The following is a 20,648-nucleotide window of genomic DNA, read 5'->3' on the forward strand; positions in this document are numbered from 1 at the left end:
GAGATGTGTGTATGGTTAACAAACTAGCATTCTAGTTGGGAAGTATGAATTCAAGCAACGTTGAATGCATTTGTAACATTTGTATTTACTCTGCTAAGGCCTGCCCTTCATTTCAACACGTCTGGGTAAGAGAATTCAAATATTTTTAAATTGTGAAATGCGATAACAGTAGCAGGATGTTTCTAATAATGGTGGTTAGGAATTGACTCTAGCAGCCTTAGATTTTATATATATAAAAAAGAAATACTCAGATTTGGAGTTGTAATCAAAAGAAGTCTTGGATTCTAAGCTGTGGAATTTGCTCCCAGTGTGAATCGTTAAGCAATGTTTCCTGCCGTTATTTGATTTTTAACAACACCCCCCCCCCCCCAATCCAAATCAAGCCTCAGCCAAGACAATGGGGTCAACAGTACGGTGGCTCGAGCTCAGATGTTGGGTATCTAGAGAAACAGTAGCAGGACTAAAATATGGCAGATACTGGAAACTTGAAATAAAAGCAGAACATTTGGGAAGTGGTCTAGTGGAGAAAGAAAACTAAATTTATCTGCATTTTTCTGACAATAGATGAATGTAACTTGTGCTAAGTACAAGATCCGGCCCACAAATGGAACTTGGTCTGACCTCTCCCAGATTAAGTTTTGTAGTTTCAACATTTTTAATACAAGATTTTAGCTTTTTTTTCTATATTTAGCACATCTAGTCGTACAGTGGAGTATGTATTCTACTGGTACTATCAGTATCGTTTTGTTTAAAAAACTGGTTTTTGCTACACACTTCATGTATCCGTTTATATCTTGTGTATTCTGAATCTAGTGTGGTAATGTGGAGTCAGTGACCAAAATGAGGGAAGAATGAGGTGTTGCATGTTAAATACAGTTAAACTGTTTGCATATCTTTGCTAATGCTCAGTTGCCAGCCCTCTTAAAAATTTATTCCTGTAGGATACTGGCATTTTTGTTTGTCAGCTACCATTTAGCACTGCCTCAAGTCATTAAGATCTCCAGTTCACAAGTACTAAATCCTCAAATGAGACCTTGCAATTTAATAACTAGTCAGTCTTGACTAAGATTAAGCAATGGAAAAAGAAACATGCAAGTGTTGAGGATTCCTAATATCTGTACAAGCCCAGTCTTACATGATTCCAGTTTTAAGAAAGGTGTGGATGTAATGAGTCTGAAAAGTAGGAATATGCCTCCTAGAATTAAGTATGAAAGCAACTGAAGAAAGCAAAGTGTTGCAAAGGAAGCTGTGAATGCAAATTAAAGGACTTCTAGTTTCCAAAGGTATTACTTTCAATAGCTGCAATATTTCTTAAATTGGACATGGCTGCCTAAGCTAGCAGCAGCGCAGATGCAGTGAGTAGAATTGTTCCCTCCCAGCTCAGTTGGCCTGTGCTCATCCCTGACCTTTTGTTTGCAAGTAGTATGAATATTCTTCCTCTTAATGTATGAGTTTCTCCTTGGTGCCCTGGTTTCCTGCATCACCCCAACAACATGAGGGACAGTAGATAAATTGGTCATAGTGAATTGCTACTTGTTGTACATGAGTGATAGGATCTGGTAGGAGTTGTGAGTGTGGGGAAAATAAATTGGAATTGGTATAAATGCGGGTTTGTGGTTGATGTGAGCCAAAGGGCTTGTTTGTGTGCTGTATTCCACTATAGTGCATATTGGACTCAGCTTTGGCTTTGGTACTATACAAGCATACTCTCCAGGAGGGTATTAGAACTGAGAGTGACAGCTGCTTGGTAAAGATTAGACTTCTAAGAGGATAAATTTGAGATTTGATAGAAGTCATTACAAGCTAAATGTGATGTGAAAGTTCCCACTGGTGGGAGAATCCAAAACTGCTGACCAGAAATGCAAGGCAGGAAGTTGACTGGGTTGTTCAAGTGTCTCACAATCATCGAGTTCAAGTCGTATTGTCATTCAACCATACACATGTATACAGCTAGGCGAAGCGACATTCCTCTGCGACCAAGGGTGAAGAACACTGCGTTTCTGTGTTTGTGTGTGTGTACGTGTACATCACATCCTGCACATAAAATGTTAATGCCATATTAATACAGTAGGTAATAAAAAATATTCTGTAAATGTGCAAGTTAACAATATCATATACATGTGTCACCCCTCCTACAAAGGTAGAGTGTTCCTATGAAACCTTTCTTGAGCCGAAATGGTGTAAAGCGCAAAGCCATTAATTTATATGGGAAAAATGTTCATAAAAGCAAAAATCCTCTTTGTAATGTGAAAATAGGTTACTAATATAGGTCTTTTGTAAAAGCGAAGTGGCGTAAACCGGGGGACACCTGTGCTGTATATGACATAGTTAAATATACAACAGTATGAAGCTGCTGGCTCCATCATAAGTAAGGTGTACTGGGTGGTAGCATGGTGTTCAGAAGTCTCTGGGAGAGGAAGCTGTTAGCCAGCCCAACAGTATTTGTGCTGTACTGCAGTGCCTTCTATCTGGCTAGGTCAGAGAGATTGTGGGATGGATGAGTGGGGTCCTTGACACTGCTGAGGAATCTTCACATGTAGTGCTTCTGGTATATGTTCAGAATTGGGGGGGGTGGGAGGTGGGAGGGAGACACTGAAGACTCTCAGCAGTTCTCTCAATTCATTGCAGGGTCTTGTCAGATGCCTTGAAATTCCCATACCGGGCATTGTTAAGGCTGGTCAGGATGTACAATGGTGCTCTGCTAGAATGGGGAATATATGACAAAATAATACAAATATCTGGGACATATGACATAGGGAAGTTTTGACAGCCACACAAAATTGAAACGTTAAAATTAATGGAAGAGGAGACTGGAAGCTGGTTGGTCAGAAAGGTCTGTTTGCTGTTTATTGGAAGATCGATTTCTGGATTTGCACTATATGAGAGAAAGCTGAATTGAATTATAGGAATTTATGCAATTTCCTAAAACATTTTCTTGCAATTCACAAAATAAATGTCCACACATTTACCACTTGAACCTACTGTATGGTGTCATATATCATTAGGAATCTGTTCACAAACTAAAGAAAGTTGATGTCCTTGCAACACACACAAAATGCTGGAGAAACTCAGCAGGCCAGGCAACATCTATGGAAAAGAGTACAGTACAGGGCCGAGACCCTGTTAGATCCGGTGCACAGTTTGTTTTTATATTACGAAGTCTCAGAGGATTAGAATTTTGACAGTCTTGATATTTGTTTCAGCAACTTATAAAGTTTCTGCTGAACATTCTCAGTACTGTCCCTGGTGATGTGCAAATCAGAATTTAAAAACTTATTTGCGTGTGTTTGATCAACTGGATCAGAACATGCTATGTTTCAACCAAGATTTTGGACAATTCCCTTGCATCTAATGTGTGCATATGACATTTTTAAAAACATGGGTGCTTTGTAAAGGTACCATGAATGAAGATACTTTTTTAAAGTAAAAATTGCATGCTTCCAAATGAAGGGAACTTCCAATATTGCATTTCCTAACTGGTCCAAGAATAATTTATTATGATATGTAGCCTCTTCACTTAGTTCCTTTTTAAGTGTAATATCAACAGATAAATGTCTGGGAATACCACTTATTGCTGTATATCATCTTCCTAGAATTAGTTTTAAGTGGTTTTGAACTCTAGATTATTTAAATTCCCGGTGGCAGAGGTAGTGATGGAATAGAGGGGGAAAGAGTTTTTTTTTTAATTTTGTGACAGTTGCTGCTGTGGTCATTTTTTAAAAGTGGAAGTATGAAGTTCTGTACATCAGCAATTTCTCACTTAAGGTTTGCTGTAATATAGACTAATGTTGCACTGAGTAACCTGGTATGGGAGAATGTCACTTGATCTAATCTACTGCAAGAATCTCTCATATATCCTCTCCTTTTCGAGTCTTGAGCTTGCAGAATGTCCCCTCTTTCCTCACTCTTGAATCAGTGGGTGACTGCACCCAGCAGGTTTTTTTTTGTCTGTCCTCATCTTGCATTGTACCTGATCAGTTATCAGCTGCACATGTCTCAGAATGGGTCTGTGGTATTATCTTGTTTTGATATTATCTTGTTATTATATATTATTTTTGATATTATCTTGTTGAGCACTTTGCGCTACGTCTTCTTTCTCCGAATCCAAATATTGAGAATTGTTTAATGAGTTACTACCCTTTGGTCCACGGTGCTGTATCCTCCTTGCATCCTTTTTTGATATTCACACTGCCTATTCTCCAAGCTTATTTTGCTAACTGCCCGGATTTACTCTAGTCTTGAGTTGTTGCTAACAGCGTTATGGTTCCTCGTGCTTGTCACTGACCTAGCCCCATAGCCATTTAAAAATACCGGTAATATATATTCTTGTTTGTTGGCTTGTACTCGGTTATGATTATAATTGATAAAAGCTGGCCTTGAAGAATTGTTGTCTCGTGAACAATTGGTAAATGTGTCTTAGCTAAAAGTACACCCTGCCACAATCATTCAGTGCAGCATTATGGCTTGGATGAAGAAAGTTAAATTCTTGCTCTCACTGGGAAAGCAAAAATCAAATCAACACCAGCAGTTCAAGGTGAATTGCTGATTGGGATCAGTCACAGTGATTTCAAATGTACAATAGTCTTTCTTTCTCCCCCCACCCCCAACACATGCATTTCTTTTTTGATTTGCAAGTCCAACATAAGAGTTTAGTTGTGAAAAACAAATTCCTAAAGTTTCCTCTTGAGGGGTTCTCCAGAATTAATTTTTCAATGTGTAAGAGAAATGTGGAGGTGGGAGGAATTTAATTTGGGGAGGTTCCACATACATATGCTGACCTAAACTCTCTAGAAGGTTGACTTCTCTCTTCTGATTGGGTTGTGCTCAGTATTGGCCAGGCCATGGTTTTAGACGGTCAAGTCTAATCGGAGCCAGGGATCTTTTAGTTTTCAAGCCAAAACCAGATTAGAGCCAAAAAAAATGGTGAGTCACAATGTAAACTGAGAACTGTGGGATCAGATTTGGTGTGTTCAAGGCAGACGGACATGCACTCTTATGAACTAAAAACAAGAAACCAGCTAGAGTTATTGTCTGCTAGATCTGCTAATTTCCTTGATTTTTAACATTAGGAGTCCTCTCCAAGAGGGAACTGGTCTTGTTTTAATCTTTACCCCAAATGGAATAGAAATTATCACTGGTTGAGCCAGCTGAAGTTTTTAAAAACTGGACATTCAGTGAGTAACAATGTGCAGATACTGTTATTTTGTATTGCTGTGGGATTACCTAATTTAATTCTGTACACTTCAAAATTAGAATAAGCCATGTTCAGGATACAGTATCATGCATGATTTTTCCATTTTACGCTCTGGAGATGGAATTAAGCTTGTTAAATTATTGTCATGTTTGTATGTTATACTTTTCTCACTGCAGCACAGTAACTATAAAGTATTAAAAATGGGAATAACTAGTGCAAAAGGCCATTTGATCAGGACTTGTTGCCATAAGCTTTCCCATTATTCACTTAAACAATTGACATGGCACCTATTAAGGCAAGGCTTGTATCCATTATTGTTCAGTAAATATGCACAACACCTATGCACTTTAACAGCCAAAATATTCCTTCATAGTTCTCAATGTTAATTTGCAGTTGATAGTTTGAACAGGAGTTGTGCACAGTTGGAACTTTGATTTTTAATTTTCATTTCATCTCCCCCCCCCCCCACCTTGTATTTTAGCTTCTGATTTATAATAGCACACGTACTCCCAACAATCTTCCACTCACATTCCCAACAATGATAACATATCATACAGTATTTGCTAATAATAGGACTGTAAATCTCACTGACCTGAAAATACTGATCTCTTCCTTGAGAATAAAACTCTTAGCATAATTTCAGGGCTGTTAATGTGAAGGGCCAACTCTTAAGCTACATTCTTTGTTGAAATTGGTTTCCTCCTCCTCCAGCCTCCTGATGCAACTCCTCATTTTGGTCCATTTCAATCAAGGTGGACAGTTGCTTTTTGCTTCATAGTCTCTGACTGTTTGGGGTTGCACACTGCTGTACTGGGGAAGCAGTTGTACTAGGAAAGAAATTTCCTTTTTAAATCCCCTCCCACCCCTCCCCAAACTAAGCAGAGTGGCCACGAGGATTTGTTTGAATTGCAGGTGGTATGACCTCCACCATGGACTAATCCTGGCTTCGGCAAAAAAAAAGGGGCAGTGGGCATGGAGCTGACAACCCTATCCTTTAAAATAAACAAATAGAGTCATAGAAGCTCCAACGACCTTGTGCCTGGGAGAGGAAGGATGTTAGGATGATGGGCTACACCATATATGTCAAACTCAAGGCCCGCGGGCCAAATCCGGCCCGCGGTGGAATTATCTTTGGCCCACGAGATAATATCTAATTACTATTAAAGCTGGCCCCAGTAATCGAAGCGCCTATGGCGTATGATATGGCTAATGCTGAGTTTATTCAGGTACCAGGTTTTCAGGGTTTTTAGTGTTTATTCTGCAGTCTTGCTCGGCAGTCTTCTTCATAAGAAACGGAATTTGTAAAGTGAAACACTTTGTAGTTATAGCAGAGACTGAGACACATGAGAGCAGGCTGAAAAAACGGAGGCAACGAAAGCTGCGTTCGCACGCGTCCGACTGATCCGGCCCGCATGAAGCTGCATTTTGCTCAATCCGGCCCGTGACCTAAAATGAGTTTGACACCCCTGGGCTACACCTAGGGACACCTGGAAAGACTGGCCCCGGACAGAAGGGTTATGGGCTGAAGAAGGTGATTCATAGATTGAACTTGGAGAGATATTCCTGGCAACCTGGATGTAGCCATTGAATGTCTCTCAGTCCATTTGTATAAAGTATACCTTTCGCAGAGACTTGTCATTCTTTGCCCACTATCTCCCCCCCCCCCCACCAAACTGACCAGACAGTACACACACTGACTCCCTACTCAACCCCCATTCTAACCCTGTATCCCTGGGGCTTCCATTTCATTCTTTTGCCACAGAAAGCAGAAGCTGTTAATGTGTTGCTTATGTTATCGCATAACCTTTTGAGAGGTGTCTGCAGAAACTGTCAGAGCATAAACGCTGACAACTGCAAGAATTCCACACTGAAGCAATCTGTTTTGGACACTGTCAATCCATTGTTCAATGTTACTAATCAAAGTTGGGTACTACTTATGGGTGCTTGTGACTGTTGCCTTTCTTTGATACATTACCGCAATGATTAATGCTCAGAAGTCCTTTAGTGGCTTATAGGAGTGTGCTTTAGGTTTTCTTGAAACTCTGAAATATGTTGCAGAAGTAAGCATTTGACTTTTAGCAACAGCTGGCTCTTGGGTTAAATATTTCCTTTTATTGGGCAGGAAACAACAGACTTTCTGCTTAAATCTTATTTCAAATGGGGAGATATTTTACGTTGTAAGTTATAAAATCTTTCTCAGGGGTGTTGTCTGACGTTTATGACCTGTTGCGGATGAGGACTGGATTCTTGAACAGGTGTACCCCACATGGCGGTGTGCTGGACAATGATGTTGCATTTACCATTCCAGCTTTGATCCAAAAATACATGGCAAATCCCTGTACATGAGACTAGGCTATTGACATACCGTTCAGTCCTTGCAGGTGAACAGCTGTTTGTGGGTATAGGCTTTATCATTGCTGTAGCAAGAATTGGAGAGGAGCAGATTGAATGCTATATAGGATTAAGGTTTATACATGTGCATGATGTTCTGGTTGCAGTTTGTGGAAAGTAATTCATTATGCTTTGTTAAATCCTGTACACTTTTTTAAAGAAAACACTAACCAATGCTGGTCATGGCAGCCATTTTTGAGAGCAGGTAAATCTCATTTGCTTTCAGTACAACCTGTGTGGATTTTTCAATCCCTCTGAAAAGTTCAAGGACTACTGGGATTGATATTGAATCCTGTCCTGTCCATTTAAACGTTTTATATCAAAAATAAACTGAAGCATATGCATCCAAACCAAAGGAGCAGAAATTCTGTCCACTCATTTGTTTGGGTCTTTTGTTATGCAACATAAACTTCCAAAAACCTCTAGTTGAAGGCATGGAAAAGGGCTTCTAAAATTTGTTTAACTATTCAAAGTAAAGGTTATGGAAAATCAGTACTATGCGGAGATTAAAGTGTACTGTACAAGTTATTTCTGTGTTACCTCTGATATCTGGGCACATCATAGAACAGAAACCAGGGATCTGCTACAGGTGAGCATTAGACAGTCCACAATAAATATCCTAAGCAATTCCTTTCGGTCTGCCTGTATTTAAACCATGTGTTGGAGGAGTATGGCCTGAGGGGAGAAATAGCTGAGGTTAAGTAGTATTTCCATCTTTTGCAGCTAATCTCATAATCCTGCTCAGTGTTCACCTCATGGTGCGAAGGCCATTTGAGTGCTGATGCACTCATTGACCTGAAATGCTAAGTGTTTTCTTGCAGGTGCTGCCGGATTTGAGTAATGCCATCTTCTGTCCTCACTTTGGATTTTCAGGATCAGCAATTTTTTTTCTTTTGTTTTTAACTTTGCTTTATGGCTGTGGACTTCAACATATGAAATGGGCAATGCAACCTTTTACCATCACAAAAGCAAAAGATGCTGCAGATGCTAGAATTCTTCAGCAGCAAACACATTGCAGGAGGAATTCAGCAAGTCAGGCAATATCAGTGGAGGGGAATAAACGGTTGATATTTTGTGCTGAGATTCTTCAACATGGCAGCACCGTATCATATGTAGTAGTTGGTGCAAGGCTGTTATAGGACCAGCAACACAGTTCAGTTCTGCTGCTGTCTGTAAGGAGTTTGTACATTCCCGCCGTAATCAAAATCAGGTTTATTATCACCAGTATGTAACGTGAAATTAGTTAACTTAGCAGTACAATGCAGTACATAACCTAGCAGAGAGAGGGAAAAAATAATAATAATAAATAAAATAAAACATAAATAAACAAGTAAATCAATTACATATATTGAATGAATAGATTTTTTAAAATATGCAAAACAAAACACTTGTATTTTTTTTAAAGTGAGTTAGTGTCCAAAAGACTTCGATGTCCATTTAGGAATCGGATGGTGGAGGGGAAGACACCGTTCCTGAATCACTGAGTGTGTGCCTTCAGGCTTTTGTGCCTCCTACCTGATGGTAACAGTGAGAAAAGGGCATGCCCTGGGTACTGGAGATCATTAATAATGGACACTGCCTTTCTGAGACACTCTGCTCCCTGAAGATGTCCTGGGTACTTTGTAGGCTAGTGCCCAAGATGGAGCCGACTAGATTTACAACCTTCTGCAGCAGCTTTTAGTCCTGTGCAGTAGCCCCTCCATACCGGAGAGTGATGCAGCCTGTCAGAATGCTCTTCACGGTACAGCTATAGAAGTTTTTGAGTATATTTGTTGACATGCCAAATCTCTTCAAACTCCCAATAAAGTACAGCTGCTGTCTTGCCTTCTTTATAACTACATCGATGTGTTGGGACCAGTTTAGATCCTCGGAGATCTTGACACCCAAGAACTTGGAGCTGCTCACTCTCACCACATGAGTTTTCTCCAGGTACTCCTGATTTCCTCTCGAATTCTAAAGACCTATTGGTTAGCAGGCTAATTCATCATGTGGTTGTAATTGGGCAGCACAGATTCTTTAGGTTGGAAGGGTCTATTGCTGTGCTGTATCTCTAAACCACAACTGGAAAGGAAGGGGGAAGAAGCCAGAATAAAAAAGGGGAGGGGAAGGAGTATAAGCTGGCAGGTGGTAGGTGAACTCGGATGAGGGGGGAAGGTGAGTGAAAGAGGGGGTATGAAGTAAAAAGCTGGCAGATGATAGGTGGAAGAGGTTAACGGGCTGAAAACAAAGGTATCTGATATGAGAGCACAGTGAACCAGGGAAGAAGGGGAAGTGGGAGGTGCACCAGAAGGTGGTAGGTAGTTGAGGAGAGGAGAGTGTGTGAGAGGGTAATCAGAGTGGAGGATGGGAGGGGGAAAGAGAGAAGGGTGGAGAAAGAACTTACTGGAATTTTAAAAAATTGGTGTTCGTGCCATGGGATTGGGGCTACCAAGACAGAATGGGGCTTTGCCAACCAGAGAAGGGGCTTCATTGTTACAGAGGAAGCCAAGGACTGAAAAGTCAAAATGGGAAGTTGAAGTGAAATGGGTGGGTACCAAGAAATCTTGCCTTCTGTGGTGGATGGAACAACCATGTTTGACAAAATGGTCCCCTGATCTATGTTGTCACTGCAATGCAGGAGGCCACACCAGATACAGTAGATGGCCTTGTCAGATTTGCTGGTGAAGTGGCAGGATCCTATTGTAGACGGCAGAAATTATTCAGAATGATGTGTTGGATGTGGAAGCTCATAGGGTGGTAGTAAAGCCGAGGGGAACCCTTGCACGAGGATGGGCTGAGAGCAGATGTATGGGGAAGATGCAGGTATGGACTGCAGCAATGGTGGTGGAAGGGGAACATGGTACTTTGCAACGGTTTCCGTATCAGTGTATGCACAAGGAGTTTTGGAGCTGTATTAAGTACCCTATATAAAGCAGAAACTACAATTCTAGATATAATTTTGAAATTGCTGTATAGATCATGGATTAAGGTGAAATTCAGTGTAATGGGATACAGTTGCAATTTGAGTCACTTTTTTGATTATATTATGGTTATTGGATTTATTGACTATGCATGCAAGACAAACGAATTTCAGGTTTGTATCTGGTGACAGAAGTGTACTTTGATAATAAACTTACTTTGAACTTTGAGGGGATTCCATCCAGCAAAGCAAACTTTCCTATGTAAGCTGTTGCTTGATTCCTTGGGGAAGTAAGCAGCAATTGTACAGCATCACTTTTCTAAGCCTGGTCTTTAAATCTTAATAGCTGGAAATGAATTGAGATAATCCAGTATTATGTGGCACCAAGTTAACTCTATGAAACATTTATTTATGCATTTTACTGCTTAACTGTATCTGCCATCAAAATGCATTCTAGTTTATTTGTGAGAGAACGTTCCAAAAAAAAAATCTGACCCAACCCCCAAAGGGCTATGCTGATGTTGCTATCCAGTTTTTGTGCCATAGGCATCACTGATTAGTTGACTTCAGTTCTTGTGTCTGTAGTCCAGGAGGAATTCAAGGTAAATAAATTCACGTACAAGGTAATTATTGGGGATAGGACAATTCCATTCAGTTGCTTTTGTCTGGTCTATTGAGAATGATGTACTTGGTCCTTCTTTGTCTTGGCTTTTGCTTAACAAAGCAGATAAATGAAGTTTGAATGAAATTAGATTACAAGCATCAGCAGTTTTTGTTTCTTGTGTACACCCTCCCCATTAACCCATTACTCTGAGCCAGGGGCTCCCAATGCAAGGTCCACGGACCCCTTGTTCAATGCTGTTGGTGCACGGCACAAAGATTGGGAGCCCCTACTCTTTGCTGCTCCCTGCAATGGCACAGTTCGAATTTTAAAGTTCTGCTGCCCTTTCTCGACTTTGAATCGAGAGTTAGTTTCTGTTTCTCATTTGGCTTAAGATGCTGCAGTTAAATTGGTTCTTGATCTCCCCTACTCATGTGATATCTGGTTTCAGCGACTGTTTTAGCATTTTAACACTGGCATCATTCCAAATGAATTAATGCTGTCTGTTTTTCAGGATAGTTATCTTTCTTGAGGTGTTACAATTGAAACCAGAGTTCTGGAGTACTATAATAGAATTGGCATTCCTTTGTAATCTATCCTTATGCCTTCACTATTGATTTGGGAGATATTAACCTGGCCAGTCTGGGGGGAAAAAAAATCACTAAACAGTTAGATCAGAGGTAACAACACACTGGGCTATTACTACACCACCATCAAGAATTTTTACTGTGCTATTCCACGCCCTCACTTCAGGAAGTCTGATCACCTGGCTGTACTTCTACTCCCTGAGTATAGGCAGAGATTGAAGGCTGCAGCACCAGCAGTGAGGACCAAGAAGGTATGGACAAAGGATGGACAGGAGCGCCGATAGAATTGCTTTGAATCAGTGGACTGCACTGTATTTAGGAATTCATCTTCGAAGCTGGATGAGTATGCTGCAGTTGTTAGCAACTTCATTAAAACCTGTGTGGATGAGTGTGTGCCTACAAAGACTTGCTGTACGCTCTCAAACCAAAAGCTGTGGATGAACCAGGAGGTATGTCGTCTGCTGAAGGCTAGATCTGTGGCATTCAAGTCTGGCAACCCAGGCCTGTATCAGAAAACCAGGTATGATTTGCAGAGGGCTATTTCAAGGGCGAAGAGACAATTTTGAATAAGGTTGGAGGCAACATCAGATGCACAACTCTGGCAGGGTTTGCAAGACATTACTTCCTACAAAGCAAAACCCAATAGCATGAACGGCAGTGATACTACACTACCAGGTGAGCTCAACACCTTCTATGCCCACTTTGAAAGGGAGAATAGGACTACAGCTGTGAAGATCCCTGCTGCACCTGATAATCCTGTGATCTCTGTCTCAGAGACCAATGTTAGGCTGTCTTTAAAGAGAGTGAACCCTCACAAGGCAGAATGTCTTGATGCAGTACCTGGTAAGGCTCTGAAAACCTGTGCCAACCAACTGGCAGAAGTATTCAAGGATATTTTCAACCTCTCACTGCTACAGGCAGGTTCCCACTTGCTTCAAAAGACATCAATTATATCAGTGCCTAAGAAGAATAATGTGAGCTGCCATAATGACTATAGCTCAGTAGCACTCGCATTGACAGTGATGAAATGCTTTGAGAGGTTGGACATGATTAGAATGAACTCCTACCTCAGCAGCTGGACCCATTGCAATTTGCCTGTTGCCACAATAGGTCAATGGCAAATGCAATCTCAATGGCTCTTCACACAGTCTTAGACCACCTGGACAACACAAACACTTGCGTCAGGATGCTGTTCCTAGAATATAGCTCATCATTTAATACCATCATTCTTCCAATCCTGATTTGAGAAGTTGCAGAACCTGGGCCTCTGTACCTCCCTCCGCAATTGGATCCTGGACTTACTAACTGGAAGACTGCAATCTGTGTTGATTGATGATAACATCTCCTTGCAGACGATCAACACTGGTGCGCCTCAGGGATGTGTGCTAAGCCGACTACACTGCTCTCTATGTAGCCATGACTAGTCATTGTGAGGCTAGTCATTGCTCAAATACCAACTATAAATTTGCTGACGATATAACCATTGGTGGTGACGAGAGGGTGGTACAGGAGTGAGATATGCCAACTAGTGAAGTGGTGTTGCAGCAACAACCTGGCACTCAACGTCAGTAAGACGAAAGAGCTGATTGTGGACTTCAGGAAGGGTAAGATGAAGAAACACATACCAATCCTCATAGAGGGACAAGAAGTGGAGAGAGTGAGCAGTTTCTAGTTCTTGGGTGTCAAGATCTCTGAGGATCTAACCTGGTCCCAACATATCAATGCAGTTTAAAAAGAAGGCAATACAGCAGCTATACTTCATTAGGAGTTTGAGGAGATTTGGTATGTCAACAATTACACTCAAAAACTTATATAGCTGTACTATGGAGAGCGTTCTGACAGGCTACATCACTGTCTGGTATGGGGACGCTACTGCACAGGACCAAAAAGAAATGCAGAGGATTGTAAATTTAGTCGCCTACATCTTGGATACTAGACTACAAAGCACCCAAGACATCTTCAAGGAGCGGTGTTTCAGAAAGGCAGCGTCCATTATTAAGGACCTCCAGCACCCAGGGCATGCCCTTTTCTCACTGTTGCCATCAGGTAGGAGGTACAGAAGCCTGAATGCACACACTCAGTGATTCAGAAACAGCTTCTTCCACTCTGCTATCTGATTCCTAAATGGACATTGAACCCTTGGATACTACCTCACTTTTTAAAATATATAGTATTTCTGTATTTTGCACAATTTTTAATCTAGTCAATATATGTATACTGTCACTGATTAGTTTTTATTATTATTTTATGTTGTTTTTTTTCTTCTATATTATGCATTGCATTGTACTGCTGCTGCTAAGTTAACAAATTTCACGTCACATGCCGGTGGTGATAATTTTGATTCTGATTCCTGAGAAGGGAGTCCTATTCCATTATGACTTCAAAAGCATTTGTACAAAATAATTTATAGTTGGTTTTTGAGATCCCACTCGAATTCTCTGCCTCTGCATTTGCTAACTTCCTATCATTTTTAAAAAATGCCTGTTTATTTGATCTGTAATGGAAGTCTTTGCATTTCCTCCACCATTGATGTCTGCCACCATTTCTCACCATCCAGTTTGTCAATGTCTCATTGCTCTTATCTACTTCCTCAATCACACAACTTGTTTTCAATAAGCTTCAATATTTGGCTATCTACTAAGACGGAATTGGTAATATAAATAATAATTTATTACTAGTGATCTTCCCCCCCCCCCCCCCCACCTCTAAACTCCAATGTGTGAGGTTATTTTCTTTAAGGCTTTTTGGCAGCTGAAGTCCATTGTTAAATTGCACCAATATGAAACTATACATTTACCTAGCGTACATGCTGTCTATTTATTTAGTCATGCATTTATCTAGTGGCAACTAAGAAAAAGTCATTAAGAAGGTAAAGATAAAATATGAAAGTAAGCAAGCCAGTAATATTATAGAGAATACCAAAAGTTTCTTCAGTTAGGTAAAGTGTAAGCAAGGTGAGAGTGGATATCAGATCACTGGAAAACTATTGTGGAGAGGTAGTAATGGCAAACAAACTGAATAAGTATTTTTCATCACTCACAGTATGGAGGAAGTACAACGTGTCAAGGGATCCTGAAGTGTGTGAAGTTACCATAACTAGAGAGAAGGTTCCTGGGGAAAATGAAAGGTCTGAAGGTGGATAAGTTACCTGGGCCAGATGGTGTATGCACCGGAGTTCTGAAAGAGAAGGCTGAAGGGATCGTGGAGGCATTAGTAATGATCTTTCAAGAATCACTAGATTCTAGAATGGCTCCGGAAGACTGGAACATTGCAAATGTCTCTCAAAGAAGGGAGAGGGGCAGAAGAAAGGAAATTATAGGCCAGTTAGTCTGACCTCAGTAGTTGGGAAGCTGTTGGAGTTGATCATTAAGGATGAGGTCTCAGGGTACTTGGCGGCACAGGATAAAATAGGCCGTAGTCAGCATGGTTTCCTCAAGGGAAAATCTTGCCGGATAAATCTGTTGGAATTCTTTGAAGAACTAACATGCAGGATAGACAAAAGAGAATCAGTTGATGTGTACTTAGATTTTAAAAAGGTGTTTGATAAGGCACCACACATGAGACTGCTTAAAAAGCTATGAACGCATGGTATAACAGAAAAGATTCTAGCATGGATAAAGCAGTGGCTGATTGGCAGGTGGCAAAAAGAGGGAATAAAGGGTGCTTTTTCTGCTTGGCAGCCTGTGATTAGTGGTGTTCCACAGGGAACATTGTTGGGACAGCTTTTTATGTTGTATATCAATAATTTGGATGTTGGAATTGATGGCTCTTTGGCCAAGTTTGCAGATGATAAGAAAGTTGGAGGTGCAGGTAGTTTTGAGGAAGTAGAGAGGCTACAGAAGGACTTAAACAGCTTTGGAGAATGGGCAAAGAAATGGGAGATGGAATATGGTGTTGGGAAGTGTATGGTCATGCACTTGGATAGAAGAAATTGAAGGGTTGACTTTTCTAAGTAGAGAGAAAATACAAAAGAAACGGAGGCACAAAGGGTCAATCCTTGTAAAGGATTCTCTAGAACTTGCAGGTTGAGTCTGTGAGGAAGGAAAATGGGATGTTAGCATTAATTTCAAGAGGACTGGAATATTAAAAGCAAGGATGTAACATTGAGACTTTACGAAGCTCTGGTGATGCCTCACTTGGGGTATTGAATACAGTTTGGACCCCTTATCTTAGAAAGAATGTGCTGAAACTGGGGAGGGTCAAAGGAGTTTCACAGAAATGATCCCAGGAATGAATGGCTTGTCATATGATGAGCTCTGGGCCTGGGTTCACTAGAATGTAGAAGAATGAGGGGTGACCTCATTGAAACATTTTGAATGGTGTAAGGCCTTGATAGAGTGGATGTGGTGAGTATGTTTCCTATTGTATGACAGTCTAAGACCAGGCAGGTGTCCTTTTAGAATGGAGATGAGGAGGAATTTCTTCAGCTAGAGTGTGGTGAATCTCGAATTCTTTGCCACAGGCAGCTGTGGAGGCCCAGTCTTTATGTATATTTAAGGCAGAGGTTGATAGATTCTCTATTGGTCACAGCATGAAGGGATGTGGGGTGGTGGATGTCTGGAGATTGAGGGTGAGAGGAAAATAGGGTCAGCCATGATAAAATGGCAGAGCAGTCTTGATGGGTCAAATGGCCTATATTTTGTAATCTTATGCTGAACCCAATGTGGGCAAGGGTTTTGGGGAATTTGAAGTATTTGGATATGGTTTTTTTAAAAAACCCCGCAAATTTGGATGGTGGTGTTGGGAAAGATAGTTCGTTAGCTGGTTAAGCAAAAAAATCCAGAGGTGTCTACATCCGAGTTGGGTGTACCAGAGAAACTTCATCCTTATAATTATGGAAGCCCAAGTAATATTCAGTAAACAAATGTTAAGACATTTAAACTCTTGAGGATTTTCAGAGGTGCCAATACTGCCTAATCTTTTGTAACCTTAAGTGGATTCATTTCTATTTGCTAACTAGTCACAATATCAAGCTGAATTAACCTCCAGATGAGAGAAAAGAGTTTGACTTTTCTAATTATTGTGATCTAGGTTTGCGACTCTTGAGTGCCTCCAATCTGTCCAGACACAGCATCCAAATAAGTCTGATAAAAGTCTGATATAGTAGTGATGTGGAAGAAATGCTAATTGAAGTTTGACTCTCCTGAAGAAGGATGGGAGTGCTGAATTTTCCATACCAACCGAATATGAGAACAATAATTGGGTAAGGTGGGGAAGCATGCAATTGGACACCAACCTCTTTCCACTAAGAGGTTCTGAACAATATCAGGAGATGCATTGGAGTAGGATTTCTGGTTTTGTTTTGGCTGGAAATGCTGTGTCGTATAAAGGAACCGGGAGCAGGAACAGATGGTGCAAATTTCAGTGAGAATCTTTACCTTCAAGTGGAATTTAGTTTCAGATGGGCACTTTCAACATTTGATTCCAACTCTTGAAGCCACTGAAATTTTCAAGCTACCCAAGTGTATCAATCATATTATAAACTTTAAAAAAAAAACACTCCTTGGGAATGTCAGAGATCAGTCTGGAGTTGATTTGTGCTTTCTAAGTATAGCTAGCGGAAAAATAACTTTGCAAAATCAACTAATTGAATTGAAATCACTACTAGTTTTGGCCATTTGAGATTATTTACAAGATTATTCAATCCAAAATATAACATCAAGCTTGAGAAGCATTCTTTTATATTTTTTAAAAATTGCCTTCTTGTTTTTATAGGACTGCAACCTTCTATTTAAATTCTGAATGTGTCTGATGTACGTTCTGGAGTTCAAGCATTGCTTATGTAATAAAGTTAGTGATTTATGCATAAATCTGGACTAAGAGTGTTTGATTTAATAATATTTTGTTTGCTCTCATTGGGCAGATGAGGTAGATAGGAGAAAGAAAAATACAAAACATGAAGTTTCATAAAACTGGCTAAAAGAAGAGGTTTTATTTCTAATATTTCCACTATTTAATAAAGAATGAAACTGTTGGAAAATGTTCATGTTCTTCAATGGGTACTGTAAGTTTGGAAATATAATGAAATATGCAGATTTTTCTGCCTCAGGCTTCACGTGTGGCTGCCACGCAATACAGACGACCCTAGAAGATGAATGTTGCCATCTGGCCTGAAACACCAACTCTTTATTCCTTTTTATAGATGATGCCTGACTTGCTGAGCTCCTCTGGCATTTTGTTCCTTTACCATCCTGTTTTTAATAACGTGAAAGTAATTTTGAACTCATTTGTTCTTGTTCAAATGAAATTGCAGATGTTATTACAGTGTAAAGTTAGGTGAAAGTAACCCGAATATGGACACAGATATTTTATCACAGGGCTTTGCATATTTTTGTCGGCTTTCAATGAGTGATACTTCATTTAGTTATTAACATCATTGGATATGTTACAAATTGAATAACACTTGTTTCTGAAGAGATAATTGATTGATCATAAAATGAGGCACAGAATATACTTTGTGAGCAGCTTGCAATAAATTATCTTTATTTGAATAGATAATTGAAAAAGTAATTTAACAATGTCAGATTTGACATTTTAGGTGTTTATACAGGATGTTTGGTAGCTGCCATTTGACTGTAAAGGAAGCGTGTGTATTTTTTTGGTTTTGCAGGAAAATCCTGTAAAAGATGCATCTTCATCTAGAATATAGAGTTTAGCATTTCTACTTGCAAATGTTGTTTGGACTCTGAATGATCCGTGTCAAAACTGCTCTATTAGTGGAACAGGTCAAAAGCTTTAAGTTCCTCGGGGTGAATATCACAAATGACCTGACTTGGTCTAACCAAGCAGAGTCCACTGCCAAGAAGCCCCACCAGCGCCTTTACTTCCTGAGAAATCTGAAGAAATTTGGCCTGTCCCCTAAAACCCTCACTAATTTTTATAGGTGCACCGTAGAAAGCATTCTTCTAGGGTGCATCACAACCTGGTATGGAAGTTGTCCTGTCCAAGACCAGAAGAAGCTGCAGAAGATCATGAACCTAGCCCAGCACATCACACAAACCAATCTTCCATCCTTGGACTCACTTTACACCACACGCTGTCAGGATAATCAAGGACACGACCCACCCAGCCAACACACTTTTTGTCCCACTTCCCTCTGGGAGAAGGTTCAGGAGCATGAAGATATGTACGGCCAGATTTGGGAACAGCTTCTTTCCAACTGCGATAAGACTGCTGAACAGATCCTGACCCGGATCTGGGCCGTACCTTCCGAATATCCGGACCTGACTTGCACTACCGTACTTTCCCTTTTCTATTTTCTAATTATGATTTATAATTTAATTTTTTATTATATTTGATTTGTACTTCAGGGAGCGCGAAGCGCAGAAACAAATATCGCTGTGATGATTGTACGCTCTAGTATCAATTGTTTGGTGACAATAAAGTATTTGTATTTGTATTCCACATTGCTAGACATATACCCACAGACAGATTCCATGGGCCTAGGGGACGCTCCTCAATCCAGCCTTGAGACTTGCTTTCTCTTGCCATCCGCCTCGTATAGATGCGATGAGTATCTTGTGATAAATTGCAGTTTGTTGCACCTTCCTCTCATTTTTGCTTTCCATGTTAGGAGAGTGTTCCAAACCTCTGGAGTTAATGACCAGACCCATGTGGCTACAGTCCATAAACCCTGTTATTTACAGAAATAGTTTTAAGAGCCTCAGCAGGAACCTTCTTTTAGACATTGTACAGTGTTTATTATTTTTCCTTCACATTGCTTATTTCTATCCCAGCACTAATTCCGAAGGACTCTGTCTTTCAATCTCCACAACCTAAACAGCATTGCTTTCCTACTTCTTGAAATTGCCGTGTGTCCTCTGCGGAAGTTGTGTTCAGAGTACTGTTGCTCTGCTCACATCTCTGGACTACTGGGGCTTCCATAGTTTTACACGCACCACTATATGCCCAAAATGACTGCAATGAAATTTTGCTGAAACCGCTGTACAAGGTGCTATTGCATTTGTAACTGCCACCCTTGACTTTTTAATCTTGATTTATTTCTTATTCAACTACAGTTACATTTTTCTTCTCTCATTCTTGTCCCTTAATTCAGCCATTGTTTTGAAATCCTTAATGGTGAGATATATGGACTGTTTTGTGAGCATTCTTTAGAAACTTTGAGCATGTGACTTGCATTTCCAAGTTCACCTCCTGCCCTCTTGAACTTCAAATTTCTTAATTTAGTATTCCATTGTAAACGCAGACACGACTCTGCTTTGTGGTGTCGAGCTTTGGTGCTCCAGGCTAAAACTAAGCTTCCTTTCTCCTGTTATTATAGTATCACAGTTGCTTAATTTAACCAAGGATTTTGTTTCACTGTTGCAGTTTGACCAACATCTGAGGGAATTCATCCTTTAGTAATGTTGTTTGGTCAATTTTCTTTTATTCTTGACTGTGTTCAAGAGAATGTGATGTAATGTTTACTGTTCTATGTAATCAAAGTGAAACGATGACATAATTTACTTCTGAAGCAATTAAGTGAATTCTTGATTTCAGACTAATTGGTTGTCTTCCTCATTTGAAAGAAATTGATCTGAAATAGTTACAGAACCTCTTTCCTTTTTTTCTTCTCCCCACATTCTACTGTAAATCCTTGACAACTGCACTTTGCCTGAAGGTTAACATTAGTTTTTATATTTTAAAAAAAAGTATGAGCAAATAAATCAGTTGTGTACAGAGTATTACTGTTGGATTAGAAAATATGGGATTAAGGAATGTTCTGTCAAGCTAAAGATTGCCTTTGTTTGTCACATGTACATTGAAACATTAAAACAGAGTGAAATGTAAAATGTAGGTTTTCACAGATAAAACAAAGTGAGGCATTTTATGTTTAATGAAACCCATAACAGATTTTATTGAACTCCAAAACCTAAACAAAAATGAGCGGTAAAAGTGTTTACGTAGCAATGTCATCACATCAGAGCAGCCTCTTGAAGCAAAATTGCAAATCAAAGTCAGTGTTGTGAATTATGT

The 20,648-nt window shown here is 40.0% G+C and overlaps 1 protein-coding gene across 14 annotated transcripts in view; it reads left to right on the forward strand.

Moving 5' to 3' along the window:
* The window catches only part of fhod3b (formin homology 2 domain containing 3b), a 524,056-nt gene that overhangs the window by 14,393 nt on the left and 489,015 nt on the right, over positions 1-20,648 (forward strand). The window lies entirely within an intron of this gene.

This window comes from Hemitrygon akajei, chromosome 20 (genome assembly GCF_048418815.1).
Source record: "Hemitrygon akajei chromosome 20, sHemAka1.3, whole genome shotgun sequence".
Taxonomy (NCBI): domain Eukaryota; kingdom Metazoa; phylum Chordata; class Chondrichthyes; order Myliobatiformes; family Dasyatidae; genus Hemitrygon; species Hemitrygon akajei.